The sequence below is a fragment of the Bufo gargarizans genome, chromosome 4 (assembly GCF_014858855.1).
Source record: "Bufo gargarizans isolate SCDJY-AF-19 chromosome 4, ASM1485885v1, whole genome shotgun sequence".
Taxonomy (NCBI): Eukaryota; Metazoa; Chordata; class Amphibia; order Anura; family Bufonidae; genus Bufo; species Bufo gargarizans.
In genome coordinates this window covers 362,216,328-362,237,150 of record NC_058083.1, presented here as the reverse complement: position 1 = coordinate 362,237,150, position 20,823 = coordinate 362,216,328, and the positions used below count along the sequence as shown (strand labels likewise).

The 20,823-nt window shown below is 49.8% G+C and overlaps 1 pseudogene; it reads left to right on the top strand.

Annotated features, from left to right (window-relative positions):
- The first annotated feature begins 4,175 nt into the window (after window positions 1–4,175).
- The window catches only part of LOC122935435, a 178,709-nt pseudogene continuing 162,061 nt past the window's right edge, over window positions 4,176–20,823 (top strand).

Sequence of the window (20,823 nt, the reverse complement as noted above, 5' to 3'; positions counted from 1 at the left end):
CATCCAAATAGACCACCACACACTGCTGCAACAGGTCACGGAAAACATTGTTGATGAATTCCTGGAAGACTGCGGGCGCATTGCACAACCCAAAGGGCATAACCAAGGATTCATAATGACCGGTCCTGGTGTTAAACGCAGTCTTCCACTCATCGCCCGCCTTGATCCTTACCAGGTTATATGCCGCCCTCAGGTCGAGTTTGGTAAAGACCGTGGCCCCTTTGAGGCGATCGAACAGCTCGGAAATCAAGGGTATCGGGTAAGCGTTCTTGATCGTGATGCGATTGAGACCCCTGTAATCGATGCAAGGCCTCAACTCACCGCCCTTCTTTTTCACAAAGAAAAATCCAGCCCCTGCCGGGGACGAGGATTTGCGAATGTGTCCGCGTGAAAGTGCCTCCCTCACGTACTCCTCCATGGCCTCATTCTCCGCTACCGACAGTGGATAGACTTTGCCACGAGGAGGAACGGCACCAGATTGTAACTCTATGGCACAATCGTATGGGCGGTGCGGAGGTAGGGCAACCGCGCGCACCTTATCGAATACATCCCGGTACTCTTCGTATTCAGGAGGCAACAGAGAGTCCGAGGAAGTACACAGCAACTTGACAGGCCCATGGATGCAACTAGCCCCACACTGCGGTGACCACGAGAGGATCTCGGCCGATCTCCAATCGAAAGTCGGATTATGCTTCTGGAGCCAGGGGTACCCCAAGACCACCGAGTAGTGTGGAGACGAAATCACCTGGAAACAGACCGACTCTCTGTGAACGGCACCAATGGCTATCCCCACTGGAAGGGTCTCATGAGTCACGTGTGGCGGCAGAAGGGGTCTGCCGTCTATCGCCTCAAGAGCCAGTGGGGAACCTCAAGGCTGCAGAGGAATGGAATTGGCGGCAGCGAACACACTATCAATGAACAAACCACCAGCACCAGAGTCCACCAACGCCTGGGTCGTCACCGAGCCCCCGACCCAGGAGAGGACAACAGTGATCAGTGGTTTGTCAACACGGGAAACCGGGGACGAGGAGACTCCACCCAAGATCTGCCCCCGACAGGATCTCAGGTGCGAGCGTTTCCCGGACGGTTCGGACATGCCAACCGAAAATGCCCACCGAGACCACAGTACATGCATCGGCCCTCGCGTCTCCGGAGTACCCTCTCCCCCTCGGACAGGCGAGCAAACCCCAGCTGCATGGGTTCACCCCCAGACAAGTCATCCCCAGGAGGCGTGGGAGGAGAGGGAGGCACGGGTGGGACAGCAAACGTAGGCGCCAATCTGTTAGAAGACCTCCGCAGGCTCTCCTTAAAGGAAGGTCTCTCCCTGAGTCTGGTGTCAATCAAAATCAGGAAAGAAATAAGAGACTCGAGCTCCACTGGTAGGTCCTTAGCTGCAACCTCATCCTTCAAGGCATCCGAGAGACCATGAGAGAAAGCAGCGACCAGAGCCTCATTATTCCAGCCCACCTCTGCTGCCAGGGTACGAAACTCAATGGCGTATTCAGCTACGGATCGTGAACCCTGTCTGATGGACATAAGGAGCTTCGCAGCAGAGGCAGCACGAGCCGGCACATCGAATACCTTCCGAAGAGAAGCAACAAAACCGGAAAACTCGGCAACCACCGGATTGTTGTTCTCCCATAAAGGGCTGGCCCAGGCCAAGGCCTTGTCCGAGAGCAGCGAGATCAAGAAGCCCACCTTTGATCTCTCAGTAGGAAAGGCATGTGGCAGCAACTCGAAATAAATGCCCATCTGGTTAAGGAAACCTCTGCACTGAGTTGGCTCTCCCCCAAAGCGCTGTGGAAGGGGGGCAGAACCGGTCATACCCCGAGACACCGCAGGCGCAGCAACAGGTGTCGGGGTAGACTCTGGCGCAACAACCGGAGCGGCAGTAGGAGCGGCCCCAGGAGCGACAACCGACCCATCGGCAACGGAAGCGAAATGAGCCGTGCGTTCAAGCAGGGTTTGCAACGCCACAGCGAACCGACCCAACAGGTGATCCTGCTGATCAAGTCTGGCAACCAGCGTAGGTAGCGAGGATGGCCCTGTACCGTCAGAATTCATGGCTTGGTCCTAATGTCAAGGAACCATGAACCAGACGTACAACAAGAGATAAGTGAAAAATAAGAAGGCTTTATTGAAAATCAAGCCGTAAGCAAAAAGTCCAAACGGATGGCTAAACCGAAGCAGGGTCTTGCGTAGATAGAGGTCAGGAACCAGAAGGGTAGTCAGACGAAGCCAGGATCAGGAACCAACGGGGTAGTCAGACGAAGCCAGGATCAGGAACCAACAGGGTAGTCAGACGAAGCCAGGATCAGGAACCAACGGGGTAGTCAGACGAGGCCAGGATCAGGAACCAGACGCAGCAGCAGTCTTAGAAGCATGTGAACACAGGTGGACCAAGCAAGGAACTGAAGCCACAGACCTCCTATATATATGAGCTAGGCATCCAGCTCCTCCCAGTGGGAAGGAGAAGCCGCAGGGTGGGAGGCTACAAGAAACCCAGAAACCAAGATGGCCGCCAGCACATGTCAAACGAAGGAGAACAGTGAGAAGGTAAGACCATGACAGTTCAGTTAAACTCGCACCATTTTGCAAGCAAGTTCAGTCAGTTTTGGCTGCAATTGCGTTTAGTTGTTCAGTTTTTTCCGCGCTGGTGCAATGCGTTTTGATGCGTTTTTCACGCGCGTGATAAAAAACTGAAGGTTTACAAACAACATCTCCTAGCAACCATCAGTGAAAAACGCATTGCATCCGCACTTGCTTGCAGATGCAATGCGTTATTAACGCAGCCCCATTCACTTCTATGGGGCCAGGGCTGCGTGAAAAACGCAGAATATAGAACAAGCTGCGATTTTAAAGCATTGCAGAAGTGATGCATGAAAAAAAATGCTCATGTGCACAGCCCCATTGAAATGAATGGGTCAGGATTCAGTGCAGGTGCAATGCGTTCACCTACTGCATTGCACCCGCGCGGAAATCTCGCCCGTGTGAACGCAGCCTTAGCCGACTCGCATTGAAGTGACTATTTCCCGTACCCCAAAAGGACCTTTTCCCCTCTATTATGGAGGAATCATACTGCCGAGGTCCTTTTCAGGGATGGGATCCATCAAAGCAAAATGGGCGCGCCGAACGGTGAGGAGACGGAGCCTCTAGGTGCTGCAGCAACGCCCCAATAGCACCTAGAGGCTCATTTGCATATTTTTAAAGTTAGTTTTTTGGGCAAACGGCAGAATGTAGGCAGATAAAAGTTACACAGTTATGTACTGCCGACATTAGCATATCGCTGATGTCAGCCAGCTACATAACAAATTTTGTGATGATGGAAACCCTTTAACAAGGCTTCATCTTCCTCACTAAAGGGAAAGCTACGCCGTATTGTTTGGGAATAAATAATTTCCTATCTGGCGTCTTCCATTCCCTTTTTATCATATCATGCATATTTTTAAGGACTGGGAAGACTGGTTTTTTCTTATGTTCAAGTCCACTAAACATTTTGTCCTGGACGGACCTATGGACTTTCTCGTCTGAGAGGTCAATGGTCACCCTAATGGCTTTAATCAATTCTCTCAATTAAAATCTGTATCAGATCCAGAGGAATCAACAGAGTCCAAACTTCCTTGGTCTGAATCTGAGGAGCTAGAATACCACATTTTTTGTTCCGTACGTTTAGAGGTAGACGGACCCGGGCTGTTTGGATAAAGCTGAGTGAATCTCCTCTCTAATTACATCCCTTAACTCTTCCCTGATATATGGAACCAAATCTTTGGCCATATTTGCAGTACATGTTTCTGGTAATTTTACCAAACACACTACACATTTCCTAATTTTAGGGGTGGATTTTGTTTTCTGCACACCATCCTTATCACTCTGCACGCATATAGGAGAGGCTTGACAGAAACACAAGAGGTTAGCATAAGTATACAGCATCCCCCAAGTGAAAATAACCCACAGCAGCAGGACTCATGGCGGACTCCATCTGGCCTGATCCCAATTCCAACAAACTGTCAGACCTCTGCCATGTTTGCCCCCCTTTTTATTTCTCCTCACCTGCAGACCTCAGATCAGAGGGCGACTTCCGCCTTGATCTACGTTAGTCACAGAACCAGAAGTACCGCTGGAACGCATGCGACTTCCTGTGACGTCATAGTCATGCACCGAAGATTCGGGATGCCATGAGGAGCGCTGAAAAGACAGGAGGAACTAAGTGTCTGGTTGGCACATGGACCTCCACCCCGGCGCGCAGAGGAGGTAAGGTGCAGGATCCCTTACGTACAGACTTCCAGCACCCCAAAGCCCAACTAGGGAACAGGTGCTGCCTGCATCCCTCATGTGCCTAGGCATAATGACAGTAAAATCGCCACCTCTACCTTCCGGCACAAAAGTGGACCCACAGCAAGTGCCGTGAGGATTAACCCGTCTACCACCTGGAGGGACAGGAAGACAGTGAGGAGCCGGAGGAGGGTCATTTATTCTTCCTGTCCCTACCTGGTTGGAGGCGGGTCATCTCTCATGGTATGCCGTCATGAAGGATGAAAGGGAAAATAGAACATGTCCTATCCTTGTCTGCAATTGCAGACAAGATTAGTCATTTTCTATTATAGTATGGGCGATGTACAGTCCGCAGATTGCGGAACACACATTGCTGTGTCCTGCGGATCCGTAAACCACTTACGAACATGTGAATGGACCCTTAGCCGACTCACACTGAAGTGACTATTTCCCATAGCCCAAAAGGACCTTTTCCCTTTATTATGGAGGATTCATACTGCTGAGGTCCTTTTCAGGGATAGGATTTAGCGACCCTGCCTGGCATACTGTGCAGGAGCGACAGTGTAAACGTCTCCTGTGTCTCTCCCAGTATTGATTTTGGTGGAATTTGGTTATTGATTTGTGTCTGCTGTTTCCATGTGTTTTTGTCTGTCCTGGCTCATTTGGTTTCCACTTTGTTTTGGCTGATCTGTCACTAGTCCGTTATTTTGACCCCACTGTACCTTCCCCGTATAGGGGAATTAAGGAGTGACTGTGGACTAGGAGAGATCGTGCAAACAGTTAGGACCATTGTTAGGGTAGGTGAGCATCAGAATTGTCCTTTCTGTGACACATGATTGAAGCATTGTACAATGCAGGGAGTCCCCATTCTAGCAGTAGATGGTGCTCCCTAGTAGCAAAGGTCACCAAGGCTGTGTAATGTGTGTGTCTGCTACATCATACATAGGCCCTCCAGAATTCTGGCATCAAAAAGTGCAAAATATGGCTTTTTTGCTATTAATTGCGCCAAATTTAGCATTTTTACACAACTCATGCCAGTTTTGCAATATGGATGTAAAAGTGGGTGTGGTTAGCTATGTTAATGATTATTACTCCAGATTTATCATTGAGATTTTTTAAAAGTCGCACTCTCAATCCAGGAGGGAAAAATAGGAAAACGGGAGGAGCTTCTCTAGAAGACGTGTTGGGTGTAAGAACGAGCCACGTTTATCAGACCGCCTGTGACGTGTGATGAATGCGGAATAAAGTTCTCCAACCCAGACTCAAGCAAAACGGACTTCAAATACTCTCCTCATGATCAATTCCCCCAGAGTGTGCCATCGGAGACACATGCAAACAGTTTACCAAAGTATATAGTTATTTTAAAAAAAGACAATTATTTGAAATGTTTACATATTTTATTCATCTAAAAACATTATTTAACCACAAATTATGGTTATCCCTATAAAAAAAATATGCAGGATTAAAAATGGTAAACTGAACAGCATTGTAGGGCACGTCACACTCTTTCAAACAGGCCTTTTTTTTTTTATCTGGTGAGATGCTCCCATATTGAGACACATGTCGCCCGTTCCATGCACTGGGGACCGGAATAACCAATGTAATCTCGCCCATGTCAGCGATTTGTAATCTTCTACAGAGGAGTTGCAATATTCTAACACTTCTGGTCCCCCATGTACCCCCAGACTACACCCACACTGTTACCAGCACCCCACTGGTCCCCCAAGTACCCCCAGACTACATCCACACTGTTACCAGCACCCCACTGGTCCCCCATGTACCCCCAGACTACACCCACACTGTTACCAGCACCCCACTGGTCCCCCATGTACCCCCAGACTACACCCACACTGTTACCAGCAGCCCACTGGTCCCCCATGTACCCCCAGACTACACCCACACTGGTCCCCCATGTACCCCCAGACTACACCCACACTGTTACCAGCACCCCACTGGTCCCCCATGTACCCCCAGACTACACCCACACTGTTACCAGCACCCCACTGGTCCCCCATGTACCCCCAGACTACACCCACACTGTTACCAGCAGCCCACTGGTCCCCCATGTACCCCCACACTGTTACAAGCACCCCACAAGCTTTACATATACCTTTTGTAAGGGACAAAAAAATAAATAAATAAAAAATCTCAAGCATGCCACCATCCTCTGTGTCCCTCCAGCACACCGTGCCAGTGCTAAACCATGTTACCCCAGTGCACCCACAGAATCCTAACCAGTAGTACACCATTATAAACATGCCTAAACTGTACTCCCCAAATCCTGACCTAGCCCACCTCTAACCCAGTTAAAGGGGTCCTCTCACTTCTGCACATAGCATTCATCATGTAGATCAGGCCTGCTCAACCTGAGGCCTACATCCTACAGCTTTCAGCCTACAGAAGGGCATGGTGGGAGTTGTAGTTTTACAACAGCTAAAGGGCCGCAGATTGAGCATCCCTGATGTAGATAAAGTTAATACAAGCCACCTTCTAATGTGCTATGATTCTCCACATTGCCTCCATTGCTGGCTAGATTCATTTTTCAGCGGAACAGAAATAAATAGCGGTGGTGTGTACAGGGGCCTAAGAGGTGAGCGTGCAGGAAACCGTTACTGGTCTAAATAACATGAGGTAATGATAGCGAAGTGAGAAAGTCCGGTCCAATATGGCGGATGCTCCCTGTACTTTACCACTTGGCTTTAATAGCCTGCATTCGCTACATGCATCTCACACACACATCAGCGTGTGTGAGGTGCGTGTGGTATTAGAAGCGTAGGGGGCAGTGTGAGCTGCGTGTGGGGCAGTGTGAGCTGCGTGTGGTATTAGAAGCGTAGGGGGCAGTGTGAGCTGCGTGTGGTATTAGAAGCGTGTGGGGCAGTGTGAGGTGTGTGGTATTAGAAGCGTGTGGGGCAGTGTGAGCTGCATGTGGTATTAGAAGCGTGTGGGGCAGTGTGAGGTGTGTGGTATTAGAAGCGTGTGGGGCAGTGTGAGGTGCGTGTGGTAATAGAAGCGTGTGGGGCAGTGTGAGCTGCGTGTGGTAATAGAAGCGTGTGGGGCAGTGTGAGCTGCGTGTGGTATTAGAAGCGTGTTGGGCAGTGTGAGCTGCGTGTGGTATTAGAAGCAAGTGGGGCAGTGTGAGCTGCGTGTGGGGCAGTGTGAGCTGCGTGTGGGGCAGTGTGAGGTGCGTGTGGGGCAGTGTGAGGTGTGTGTGGTATTAGAAGCGTGTGGGGCAGTGTGAGGTGCGTGTGGTAATAGAAGCGCGTGGGGCAGTGTGAGCTGCGTGTGGTAATAGAAGCGTGTGGGGCAGTGTGAGCTGCGTGTGGTAATAGAAGCGTGTGGGGCAGTGTGAGCTGCGTGTGGTATTAGAAGCGTAGGGGGCAGTGTGAGCTGCGTGTGGTAATAGAAGCGTGTGGGGCAGTGTGAGCTGCGTGTGGTAATAGAAGCGTGTGGGGCAGTGTGAGCTGTGTGTGGTAATAGAAGCAAGTGGGGCAGTGTGAGCTGCGTGTGGTAATAGAAGCGTGTGGGGCAGTGTGAGCTGCGTGTGGTAATAGAAGCGTGTGGGGCAGTGTGAGCTGCGTGTGGTATTAGAAGCGTGTGGGGCAGTGTGAGCTGCGTGTGGGGCAGTGTGAGGTGCGTGTGGTAATAGAAGCGTGTGGGGCAGTGTGAGCTGCGTGTGGTAATAGAAGCGTGTGGGGCAGTGTGAGCTGCGTGTGGTAATAGAAGCGTGTGGTAGGTAGGGGGGGGGGGGGGGGGGGTCTGCCCCCTACTGCCTGGCAGCATCTGATCTCTTACATGGGGCTATGATATGCACAATTAACCCCTCAGGTGTGGCACCTGAGGGGTTAATTGTGCTGATCACAGCCCCCTGTAAGAGGTCGGGTGCTGCCAGGCAGCAGGGGGCAGTCATGTACACAGTCCTTAGTATATTCTAACTTGAAGCATCCCCATCACCATGGGAACACCTCTGTGTTAGAATATACTGTCGGATCTGAGTTATCATGATCTAACTCAAATCCGATGTTAAATTCTAACATAGAGGCGTTCCCATGGTGACGGGGACGCTTCAAGTTAAAATATACCTTGTCTTTACAGTGAAAGTCAATGGGGGGCGGATCCGTTTGCAAATGCACCATATTGTGTCAACGTCAAACGGATCTGTCCCCATTGACTTGCATCGCAAGTCAGGACAGATCCGTTTGGGTCCGCACAGCCAGGCGGACACAAAAAACGACTTTTTCCTTCATGTCCGTGGATCCTCCAAAAATCAAGGAAGACCCACGGAAGAAAAAATGGACACGAATCACGGACCAACGGAACCCGTTTTTGCGGATCACAAAAAAAAAAAACGGTCGTGTGCATGAGGCCTAATACCGCCGGTAATTACCCGATGAGCAAGCAAAAGGCAGATTGTGCTAATTACAGTCTGCCGCTGGCAAATAACTGTACAGCATGGAGACAAGCGATGGTATAACGATGGCTGCATGTAAGAGCGGCGTCCTCCTCAGCAGCCGAGTCCTTCCTTAGCGCCTGGAAAATCTGCCTCTGTAATACAGACTTTACACACACTACCAACAACATACAATCCCACACACTGCTGTCCCCCTTCACATACAACCAGATACCCCCTCCCTCAGCATCCACGCAGCTGCCCCCCCATACAGATATACCCCCCCTCAGCATCAACGCAGCTGCCCCCCCATACAGATATACCCCCCCTCAGCATCAACGCAGCTGCCCCCCCATACAAGATACCCCCTCCCTCAGCATCCACGCAGCTGCCCCCCCATACAGATATACCCCCCTCAGCATCAACGCAGCTGCCCCCCCATACAAGATACCCCCTCCCTCAGCATCCACGCAGCTGCCCCCCCATACAAGATACCCCCTCCCTCAGCATCCACGCAGCTGCCCCCCCATACAAGATACACCCCCCCCTCAGCATCAACGCAGCTGCCCCCCCCCAAACAAGATATACCCCCCCTCAGCATCAACGCAGCTGCCCCCCCCATACAAGATACCCCCTCCCTCAGCATCCACGCAGCTGCCCCCCCATACAAGATACCCCCTCCCTCAGCATCCACGCAGCTGCCCCCCCATACAAGATACCCCCTCCCTCAGCATCCACGCAGCTGCCCCCATACAAGATATACCCCCCTAAGCATCAACGCAGCTGCCCCCCATACAAGATATACCCCCCTCAGCATCAACGCAGTTGCCCCCCCATACAAGATATACCCCCCCCAGCATCAACGCAGCTGCCCCCCATACAAGATATACCCCCCTCAGCATCAACGCAGCTGCCCCCCCATACAAGATATACCCCCCTCAGCATCAATGCAGCTGCCCCCATACAAGATATACCCCCCTCAGCATCAACGCAGCTGCCCCCCATACAAGATATACCCCCCTCAGCATCAACGCAGCTGCCCCATACAGATATACCCCCCCTAAGCATCAACGCAGCTGCCCCCCATACAGATATACCCCCCTCAATGCAGCTGCCCCCCCATACAAGATATACCCCCCTCAGCATCAACGCAACTGCCCCCCCATACAGATATACCCCCCTCAGCATCAATGCAGCTGCCCCCCCATACAGATATACCCCCCCCCTCAGCATCAACGCAGCTGCCCCCCATACAGATATACCCCCCTCAGCATCAACGCAGCTGCCCCCCCATACAGATATACCCCCCTCAACGCAGCTGCCCCCCCATACAAGATATACCCCCCCTCAGCATCAACGCAGCTGCCCCCCCATACAGATATACCCCCCTCAGCATCAATGCAGCTGCCCCCCATACAGCTATACCCCCCCTCAGCATCCACGCAGCTGCCCCCCCATACAGATATACCCCCCCTCAGCATCAACGCAGCTGCCCCCCCATACAGATATACCCCCCCTCAGCATCAACGCAGCTGCCCCCCCCCATACAAGATACCCCCTCCCTCAGCATCCACGCAGCTGCCCCCCCATACAGATATACCCCCCTCAGCATCAACGCAGCTGCCCCCCCCATACAAGATACCCCCTCCCTCAGCATCCACGCAGCTGCCCCCCCATACAAGATACCCCCTCCCTCAGCATCCACGCAGCTGCCCCCCCCATACAAGATACACCCCCCCTCAGCATCAACGCAGCTGCCCCCCCCAAACAAGATATACCCCCCCTCAGCATCAACGCAGCTGCCCCCCCCATACAAGATACCCCCTCCCTCAGCATCCACGCAGCTGCCCCCCCATACAAGATACCCCCTCCCTCAGCATCCACGCAGCTGCCCCCCCATACAAGATACCCCCTCCCTCAGCATCCACGCAGCTGCCCCCATACAAGATATACCCCCCCTAAGCATCAACGCAGCTGCCCCCCATACAAGATATACCCCCCTCAGCATCAACGCAGCTGCCCCCCCATACAAGATATACCCCCCCAGCATCAACGCAGCTGCCCCCCCATACAAGATATACCCCCCTCAGCATCAACGCAGCTGCCCCCCCATACAAGATATACCCCCCTCAGCATCAATGCAGCTGCCCCCATACAAGATATACCCCCCTCAGCATCAACGCAGCTGCCCCCCATACAAGATATACCCCCCTCAGCATCAACGCAGCTGCCCCCATACAGATATACCCCCCTAAGCATCAACGCAGCTGCCCCCCATACAGATATACCCCCCCTCAACGCAGCTGCCCCCCCATACAAGATATACCCCCCTCAGCATCAACGCAGCTGCCCCCCCATACAGATATACCCCCCTCAGCATCAATGCAGCTGCCCCCCCATACAGATATACCCCCCCCTCAGCATCAACGCAGCTGCCCCCCATACAGATATACCCCCCTCAGCATCAACGCAGCTGCCCCCCCATACAGATATACCCCCCCTCAACGCAGCTGCCCCCCCATACAAGATATACCCCCCCTCAGCATCAACGCAGCTGCCCCCCCATACAGATATACCCCCCTCAGCATCAATGCAGCTGCCCCCCATACAGCTATACCCCCCTCAGCATCAACGCAGCTGCCCCCCATACAAGATATACCCCCCCTCAGCATCAACGCAGCTGCCCCCCCATACAGATATACCCCCCTCAGCATCAACGCAGCTGCCCCCCATACAGATATACCCCCCCTCAACGCAGCTGCCCCCCCATACAAGATATACCCCCCCTCAACGCAGCTGCCCCCCCATACAAGATATACCCCCCCTCAGCATCAACGCAGCTGCCCCCCATACAAGATATACCCCCCTCAGCATCAATGCAGCTGCCCCCCCATACAGATATACCCCCCTCAGCATCAACGCAGCTGCCCCCCATACAGATATACCCCCCCTCAACGCAGCTTCCCCCCCATACAAGATATACCCCCCTCAGCATCAACGCAGCTGCCCCCCATACAAGATATACCCCCCCTCAGCATCATCGCAGCTGCCCCCCCATACAAGATATACCCCCCTCAGCATCAACGCAGCTGCCCCCCATACAGATATGCCCCCCTCAACGCAGCTGACCCCCCATACAAGATATACCCCGCCTCAGCGTCAACGCAGCTGACCCCCCATACAAGATATACCCCCCTCAGCATCAACGCAGCTGTCCCCCCCCATACAGATATACCCCCCCTCAGCATCAACGCAGCAGCCCCCCCATACAGATATACCCCCCTCAGCATCAACGCAGCTGCCCCCCCATACAGATATACCCCCCCTCAGCATCAACGCAGCTGCCCCCCATACAGATATACCCCCCCCTCAGCATCAACGCAGCTGCCCCCCCATACAAGATATACCCCCCAGCATCAACGCAGCTGCCCCCCCATACAAGATATACCCCCCTCAGCATCAACGCAGCTGCCCCCCATACAGATATACCCCCCTCAGCATCAACGCAGCTGCCCCCCCATACAGATATACCCCCCTCAGCATCAACGCAGCTGCCCCCCCATACAAGATATACCCCCCTCAGCATCAACGCAGCTGCCCCCCCATACAAGATATACCCCCCTCAGCATCAACGCAGCTGCCCCCCATACAAGATATACCCCCCTCAGCATCAACGCAGCTGCCCCCATACAGATATACCCCCCCTAAGCATCAACGCAGCTGCCCCCATACAGATATACCCCTCTCAACGCAGCTGCCCCCCCATACAAGATATACCCCCCCTCAGCATCAACGCAGCTGCCCCCCCATACAGATATACCCCCCTCAGCATCAATGCAGCTGCCCCCCCGTACAGATATACCCCCCCTCAGCATCAACGCAGCTGCCCCCCATACAGATATACCCCCCTCAGCATCAACGCAGCTGCCCCCCCATACAGATATACCCCCCCTCAACGCAGCTGCCCCCCCATACAAGATATACCCCCCCCCTCAGCATCAACGCAGCTGCCCCCCCATACAGATATACCCCCCTCAGCATCAATGCAGCTGCCCCCCATACAGCTATACCCCCCCTCAGCATCAACGCAGCTGTCCCCCCATACAAGATACCCCCCCCTCAGCATCAACGCAGCTGCCCCCCCCCCCATACAGATATAACCCCCCTCAGCATCAACGCAGCTGCCCCCCCATACAGATATACCCCCCCCTCAGCATCAACGCAGTTGTCCCCCCATACAGATATACCCCCCTCAGCATCAACGCAGTTGTCCCCCCATACAGATATACCCCCCCTCAGCATCAACGCAGTTGTCCCCCCATACAGATATACCCCACCCCCTCAGCATCAACGCAGTTGTCCCCCCATACAGATATACCCCCCCCCTCAGCATCAACGCAGTTGTCCCCCCATACAGATATACCCCCCCTCAGCATCAACGCAGCTGCCCCCCCATACAGATATACCCCCCCCAGCATCAACGCAGCTGCCCCCCCATACAGATATATCCCCCCCCAGCATCAACGCAGCTGCCCCCCCCCCATACAGATATACCCCCCCCCCCTCAGCATCAACGCAGCTGTCCCCTCATACAAGATATACCCCCCTCCATACAATCCCTCACTGCACATCACCAACAGTTTCAATACAAAATCAGTTACTCCATCAGTAGGCTCCGCGGACTTCTACATCGCTGCAGGCGTTTTTTAGTTCACTCCCCCCATTGCTGACCCGAGCGAGCTCCATGATGCATGTAAAAAAGAGCGCGGCTCTCCTATTTCCGATCCACGTGATCTAGGAGAGCCACGTGATGTTGTGACGTCAGAAGGTCCTTCCCGAATATAGTATTTAGCCATTACCATTGGAGGAGGTGAGTTAATTTTTATTTTATTTTTTTAACCCTCATTGGCACTGCCCACTGCGCCACCAATGTTCATTATATTGAGGGGGGGGGGGCGCACTGCGCCCCTAATGTTTATTATATTGAGGGGGGCACACTGCACCACCAATGTTTATTATACTGGGGTGTTGGGGGGGGGGTGCACACTGCGCCACCAATGTTTATTATACTGGGGTGTTGGGGGGGGTGCGCACTGCGCCACCAATGTTTATTATATTGAGGGGGGCGCACTACGCCACCAATGTTTATTATATTGGGGGCTCACACTGCGCCACCAATGTTTATCAAACTGGGGTGTGGGGGGGGGGGGGGCGCACTGCGCCACCAATGTTTATTATATTGACCTTCTACTATGCATTCTGTATTCAGAATGCTATTATTTTACCTTAGAACCATGTTATAAGGGAAAATAATACAGTGAATAGACTTTCATCCTAGCAACCATGAGTGAAAATCGCACCGCATCCGCACTTGCTTGCGATTTTCACGCAGCCCCATTCACTTCTATGGGGCCTGCGTTGCGTGAAAAACGCACAACATAGAACATGCTGCGATTTTCACGCAACGCACAAGTGATGTGTGAAAATCACCGCTCATGTGCACAGCCCCATAGAAGTGAATGGGTCCGGATTTAGTGCGCGTGCATTCCGGTATTCTGAATGCCAGATCCGGCACTGATACATTCCTATGGGAAAAAATGCTGGATCCGGCATTCAGGCAAATCTTCAGGTTTTTTTCGCCGGAGATATAACCGTAGCATGCTGCAGTTTTCTCTTTTGCCTGATCAGTCAAAATGACTGAACTGAAGACGTCCTGATGCATTCTGAACGGATTTCTCTCCATACAGAATGCATGGGGATATGCCTGATCAGTTATTTTCCGGTTTAGAGCCCCTGTGACGGAACTCTATGCCGAAAAAGAAAACCGCTAGTGTGAAAGTACCCTAAAATATTAAGTTTAAATCCCCCCTTTCCCAATTTTACATATAAAATATATAAAGAATAAATAAACATATTACATAGCGCTGTCCAAACTATTAAATTATTAAAAAAATATCTCCTATGCGGTGAGCATTTGCCATTTTTTAGTCACCTTGTCACCCCAAAAAATAGGATAGGACTGCTCTATTATGGGCCGAACATTTCATAATATGCAAAATGCACGCAGCTTTTTTTGGTGCTTTTTTTTTGCACGGTATTGAGTATCGCAATACTTTATGGTGACGAAAGCGAATCAAAATTTTGGTATCAAAACAACCCTATGCCGATCTGATCGGAGTAGCGTTGTCACGATACCAAAATTTTCGGTTTCGATTTGGCGACTAAAAATTAGATTTGGCTCCTAAATTTTTCAGTTCAGGAGCCAATGGCTACCAGGTATTTTTTTTAGTCTGGAGCACTGAGCTCGCGTGCAGAAAAAGTGGTGCAGAGCTGGAAAATTGTTAAAAAAAGATCTAAATAAATGACCAAAAAAAAAAAAGCGCACAGACCAAATCGCTTCTGTAAAAAAAGGATGGGGGGGGGGCCGAAGCGTCGTTCCAGCCAATCGCAGCACTGGCAGGGGATGCCAAACACTGGTGTCCCCTGCCTCACCTTGGAGGAGACCGGTGCTGACCAGTTCATCACTGTTAACCCCCCCCCACCCGAGCTTCATTCTGCTTCCGGTGCTGCGACGTGCCGGTCTTCATTGACCAGCCAATTGCAGCGCTTGGAGCTTCATGAGGGTGATGCAGCACCATGCTGCCTTTATCCGGCATGGATAGCCATGGTGTCCCAACTCCCTTGCGATTCCCTCCCAGCACTTGGCGGACCTTGTGCCGTGCATGCACGTCGCTGGCCCTTAAGTCATGTCCAGCTGTGACGTACATGAACGGCCCGGGTCCTTAACCCCTTAAGGACACAGGGCGTACAGGTACGCCCTTGTGCCCTGGTACTTAAGGACACAGGGCGTACATGTACGCCCTGTGCATTTTCGATCACTGCCGTGCGGCTGGCAGTGATCGGAACCCGGTGCCTGCTCAAATCATTGAGCAGGCACCTAGGCTAAATGCGCGGGCGGGTCCCGTGACCCCCCCATGTCGGCGATCGCGGCAAACCGCAGGTCAATTCAGACCTGCGGTTTGCTGCGATTTCTGCAGTTTCTGATCCCCGCGGTCCCTGACCGCAGGGATCAGAAACTTTAGGATTAAAAATTGTTTCCTGTATCCCTCCCCCTGCACCCCTGAGTTATTCGAGCACGGTGGGAGGTGCAGGGGTAGGGTTGCGGGCGGTGCGGGCGGTGCGGGAGGCGGGCGGTGCGGTAGGCGGGATCGCGATCCCCCGCCCGCCTCCCATTGCGTAATCGTTGGCGTCTAGTGGGTATACCAGGGTGCCAGCACATTGCTGGCACCCTGGTATAAACGGCTGACATCGGTGATGCGATGTCAGCCGTTTAACCCTTTCCATACAGCGGTCCGTACGGACCGCTGTATGGAAAAGGTTAACAGTAAGAGGGAGCTCCCTCCCTCTCCCATCGGGGGGCTGCTGTGCCTTTGCAGTCCCCCGAATGGAGAGGGAGAGAGCTCCCAGGCAGCCCCCCAAGCCCCGTCCTTACCCTTCCCCGTCTGCGCAGTTCTGGCCACTACTGACAGGCGTCCTGCTGTCCATGGTGCTGAACAGATCTGTGCTGAAAGGCATAGATCTGTTCAGACAAAGTGTAAAATACAGTATAGTACTATATATTGTACTGTACTGTATTATGTAGACATCAGACCCACTGGATCTTCAAGAACCAAGTGGGTCTGGGTCAAAAAAAAAGTGAAAAAAGTGAAAAATGAAGTAAAAATCAAAAAACACATTTATCACTGATTAAAAATGAAAAAAATAAAATTCCCTACACATGTTTGGTATCGCCGCGTCCGTAACGACCTGATCTATAAAACGGTAATGTTACTTTACCCGAACGGTGAACGCCATAAAAATAAAAAATTAAAAACTATGATGAAATTGGAATTTTGCCCACCTTACTTCCCAAAAAAGGTAATAAAAGTGATCAAAAAAGTCGCATCTATGCCAAAATTGTAACAATCAAACCGTTATCTCATCCCGCAAAAATCATACCCTACCCAAGATAATCGCCCAAAAACTGAAAAAGTTATGGCTCTTACACTATGGAAACACTAAAACATGATTTCTTTTGTTTCAAAAATGAAATCATTGTGTAAAACTTACATAAATAAAAAAAAGTATACATATTAGGTATCGCCACGTCCGTATTCACCGGCTCTATAAAAATATCACATGACCTAACCCCTCAGATGACCACCGTAAAAAAAAAAAAAAAAAAAACGGTGTAAAAAAAGCCATTTTTTGTCATCTTCCGTCACAAAAAGTGTAATAGCAAGCAATCAAAAAGTCATGTGCACCCCAAAATAGTTTCAATCAAACCGTCATCTCATCCCACAAAAAATGAGACCCTACTTAAGATAATCGCCCAAAAATTTAAAAAACTATGGCTCTTAGACTATGGAGACACTAAAACATTTTTTTTGTTTTAAAAATGAAATTATTGTGTAAAACGTACATAAATAAAAAAAAATTGTATACATATTGGGTATCACCACGTCCGTGACAACCTGCTCTATAAAATTACCACATGATCTAACCTGTCAGATGAATGGTGTAAATAACAAAAAAAAAAAAACGGTGCCAAAAAAGCAATTTCTTGTTACCTTGCCGCACAAAAAGTGTAATATAGAGCAACCAAAAATCATATGTACCCTAAACTTGTACCAACAAAACTGCCACCCTATCCCGTAGTTTCTAAAATGGGGTCACTTTTTTGGAGTTTCTACTCTAGGGGTGCATCAGGGGGGCTTCAAATGGGACATGGTGTCAAAAAAACCAGTCCAGCAAAATCTGCCTTCCAAAAACCGTATGGCATTCCTTTCCTTCTGCGCCCTGCCGTGTGCCCGTACAGCAGTTTACGACCACATATGGGGTGTTTCTGTAAACTACAGAATCAGGGCCAGAAATAATGAGTTTTGTTTGGCTGTTAACCCTTGCTTTGTAACTGGAAAAAAAATATTAAAATGGAAAATCTGCCCAAAAAGTGAAATTTTGAAATTGTATCTCTATTTTCTATTAAATCTTGTGCAACACCTAAAGGGTTAACAAAGTTTGTAAAATCAGTTTTGAATACCTTGAGGGGTGTAGTTTCTTAGATGGGGTCACTTTTATGGAGTTTCTACTCTAGGGGTGCATCAGGGGGCTTCAAATGGGACATGGTGTCAAAAAAACTGTCCAGCAAAACACATGCCTTCCAAAAACCAAACGGCGCACCTTTCACTCTACGCCCCGCTGTGTGGCCGTACAGTAGTTTACGGCCACATATGGCGTGTTTCTGTAAACGGCAGAGTCAGGGCAATAAAGATACAGTCTTGTTTGGCTGTTAACCCTTGCTTTGTTAGTGGAAAAAATGGGTTAAAATGGAAAATTAGGCAAAAAAATGAAATTCTCAAATTTCATCCCCATTTGCCAATAACTCTTGTGCAACACCTAAAGGGTTAACAAAGTTTGTAAAATCAGTTTTGAATACCTTGAGGGGTGTAGTTTCTTAGATGGGGTCACTTTTATGGAGTTTCTACTCTAGGGGTGCATCAGGGGGCTTCAAATGGGACATGGTGTCAAAAAACCAGTCCAGCAAAATCTGGCTTCCAAAAACCATACGGCGCACCTTTCACTCTACGCCCCGCTGTGTGGCCGTACAGTAGTTTACGGCCACATATGGGGTGTTTCTGTAAACGGCAGAGTCAGGGCAATAAAGATACAGTCTTGTTTGACTGTTAACCCTTGCTTTGTTAGTGGAAAAAATGGGTTAAAATGGAAAATTAGGCAATAAAATGAAATTCTCAAATTTCATCCCCATTTGCCAATAACTCTTGTGCAACACCTAAAGGGTTAACAAAGTTTGTAAAATCAGTTTTGAATACCTTGAGGGGTGTAGTTTATAGAATGGGGTCATTTTTGGGTGGTTTCTATTATGTAAGCCTCGCAAAGTGACTTCAGACCTGAACTCGTCCCTAAAAATTGGGTTTTTGTAAATTTCTGAAAAATTTCAAGATTTGCTTCTAAACTTCTAAGCCTTGTAACATCCCCAAAAAATAAAATATCATTCCCAAAATAATTCAAACATGAAGTAGACATATGGGGAATGTTAAGTCATCACAATTTTTGGGGGTATTACTATGTATTACAGAAGTAGAGAAACTGAAACTTTGAAATTTGCAAATTTTTCACAATTTTTGGTAAATTTGACTTTTTTTAATGCAAAAAAAAATATTTTTTTAACTTTATTTTACCAGTGTCATGAAGTACAATATGTGACGAAAAAACAATCTCAGAATGGCCTGGATAAGTCAAAGCGTTTTAAAGTTATCAGCACTTAAAGTGACACTGGTCAGATTTTCAAAAAATGGCCTGGTCCTAAGGTGTAAAAAGGCTGTGTCCCTAAGGCAGGGGTGTACAACCTTTTTTGGTCTGGGGGCCGCATTGTCACATCGCTGTATTTCAAGGGGCCGCAAATAAAAAAATGTTGATCGGCGCTTATCCCACACAAGCCAGTGCAAAGTGACTGGGGAGAAGTGATCGCTGCCACAGTCGTGCTGCAGATAATCAGACATCTTTCATCCTGATAAAATATGCAAATCAGCCGACAAATGAGCAATTCCTTGTTTATCGACTGATCAGCTGCACGATCACACCGGCCAGATATAAGATATGGGCGCTCCTATGAACACTTGTTCCCAGTAATTGTCCCAAATATCGTGCTGTAGCATAACCCCTGAAACTGAAGAGTTATACTTACTTGCTCCCCGCCTCTCTGGGTCTTCGAATTGCCTCCGCTGTTTACAACTGGCAGTGTATGGACATGGTCATACACCACTCCAGACAATGACTGGCTTAGGCGGTGATGTGGCCACAAGCAGCGTGTCACTGCTGAAGCCAGTCATTGACTGGAACCGTGCAAGTGACCATGGCCATGCACTGACAGGTGTAAACAGAGCAGGAACCGGAAGATGGAGCAGGTAATTATGAATTTTCTATTTCAGAGGCCATGCTCCAGGCCTCATTTTTACCAGAAAAGTGGCGACATTTCCTATTTATAAATCAGCGGTTTCCTTCACTGCAGAGGACGGAGCTAACTGGTTATTATCATCTCCTGCCAATCCAGTTATAGGTGTCCTGCAGTAACCAGTAAGCACATTACCTTGCTAGTGGGGAAGGCGCCTATTGGTTAACGCTTGAATGACCAGGCCCGAAAAGGCCTTAATGACCAGACACTTTTTTGTGATTTAGCGCGCGTGGTGGTTCAAATGGTTGTAACTATCTTATTTGTTGGACTACCAAGATAATTTTTGCAACAATTTTTATTTAGGGGAAACTGTACAAAACGTTTTTAAAAAGTATATATTTTTTCAAACTATGGCTCCTTATTCTTTAATCATGCAAACTGACACCAAAATAAATTATTATAATTAGATCTCTATTTTGTGTATTTTGCTATATAATATGAGACGTTTCACGTGAATGGGACGGTAATGATGACAGTTTTGATTGGTGTGGGTGTCTTTTCTTTTATGTATGATTTTTTTTTAACTTAATATATTTCTGCTACATAATATGTCCCCCAAGAGGTCATAAAAAGACCTTGGGGGACACTGTCACTTTTTTAAATTTTGCACTTTTTCATAAAAAGAGGGTGGTGGGACAGTGAACACTCTCTTTTATTAAGCACTTTTTCCTTTTTTTTTTTTTTTTTTTTACTTTCTTTAAAATATATTTTTACCACATAATTTGTCCCCAAGAGGTCACTGAAAGACCTTTGGGAGACAATAAGTGACTTTTTTTTGTACTATTTCCACTGTAACTGGATCATCCAAAGGAGCCCCAGTTAAAGGCAAACCAGCCTGCTGCGGAGGCTTTGTACCAGGGCAGCTCTCCTCTGTTCCCGAGACACCCAGAGATCACGTGATCGCTGGGTCTACACTGCAGAGTGCTCATAGAGGAGAAGGCAGAAGCGCTAATAAAGCGATTCTGTCTTCTCCTCGGCTTCCCCGCTCTCACTAATAGCTGGGGACCCTTTCTGATCCTGCTACAGTGCAGGAGCAAAACCTGTGATCCATCTGCTGTGCGGCGCTCTGTGCAGAAACACAGCTGATTGCAGGATCAGCTGTGTTTCTGCCCAGCAGGGCGGGGGCCGCAAACCATGGCTCTGGGGGCCGCAG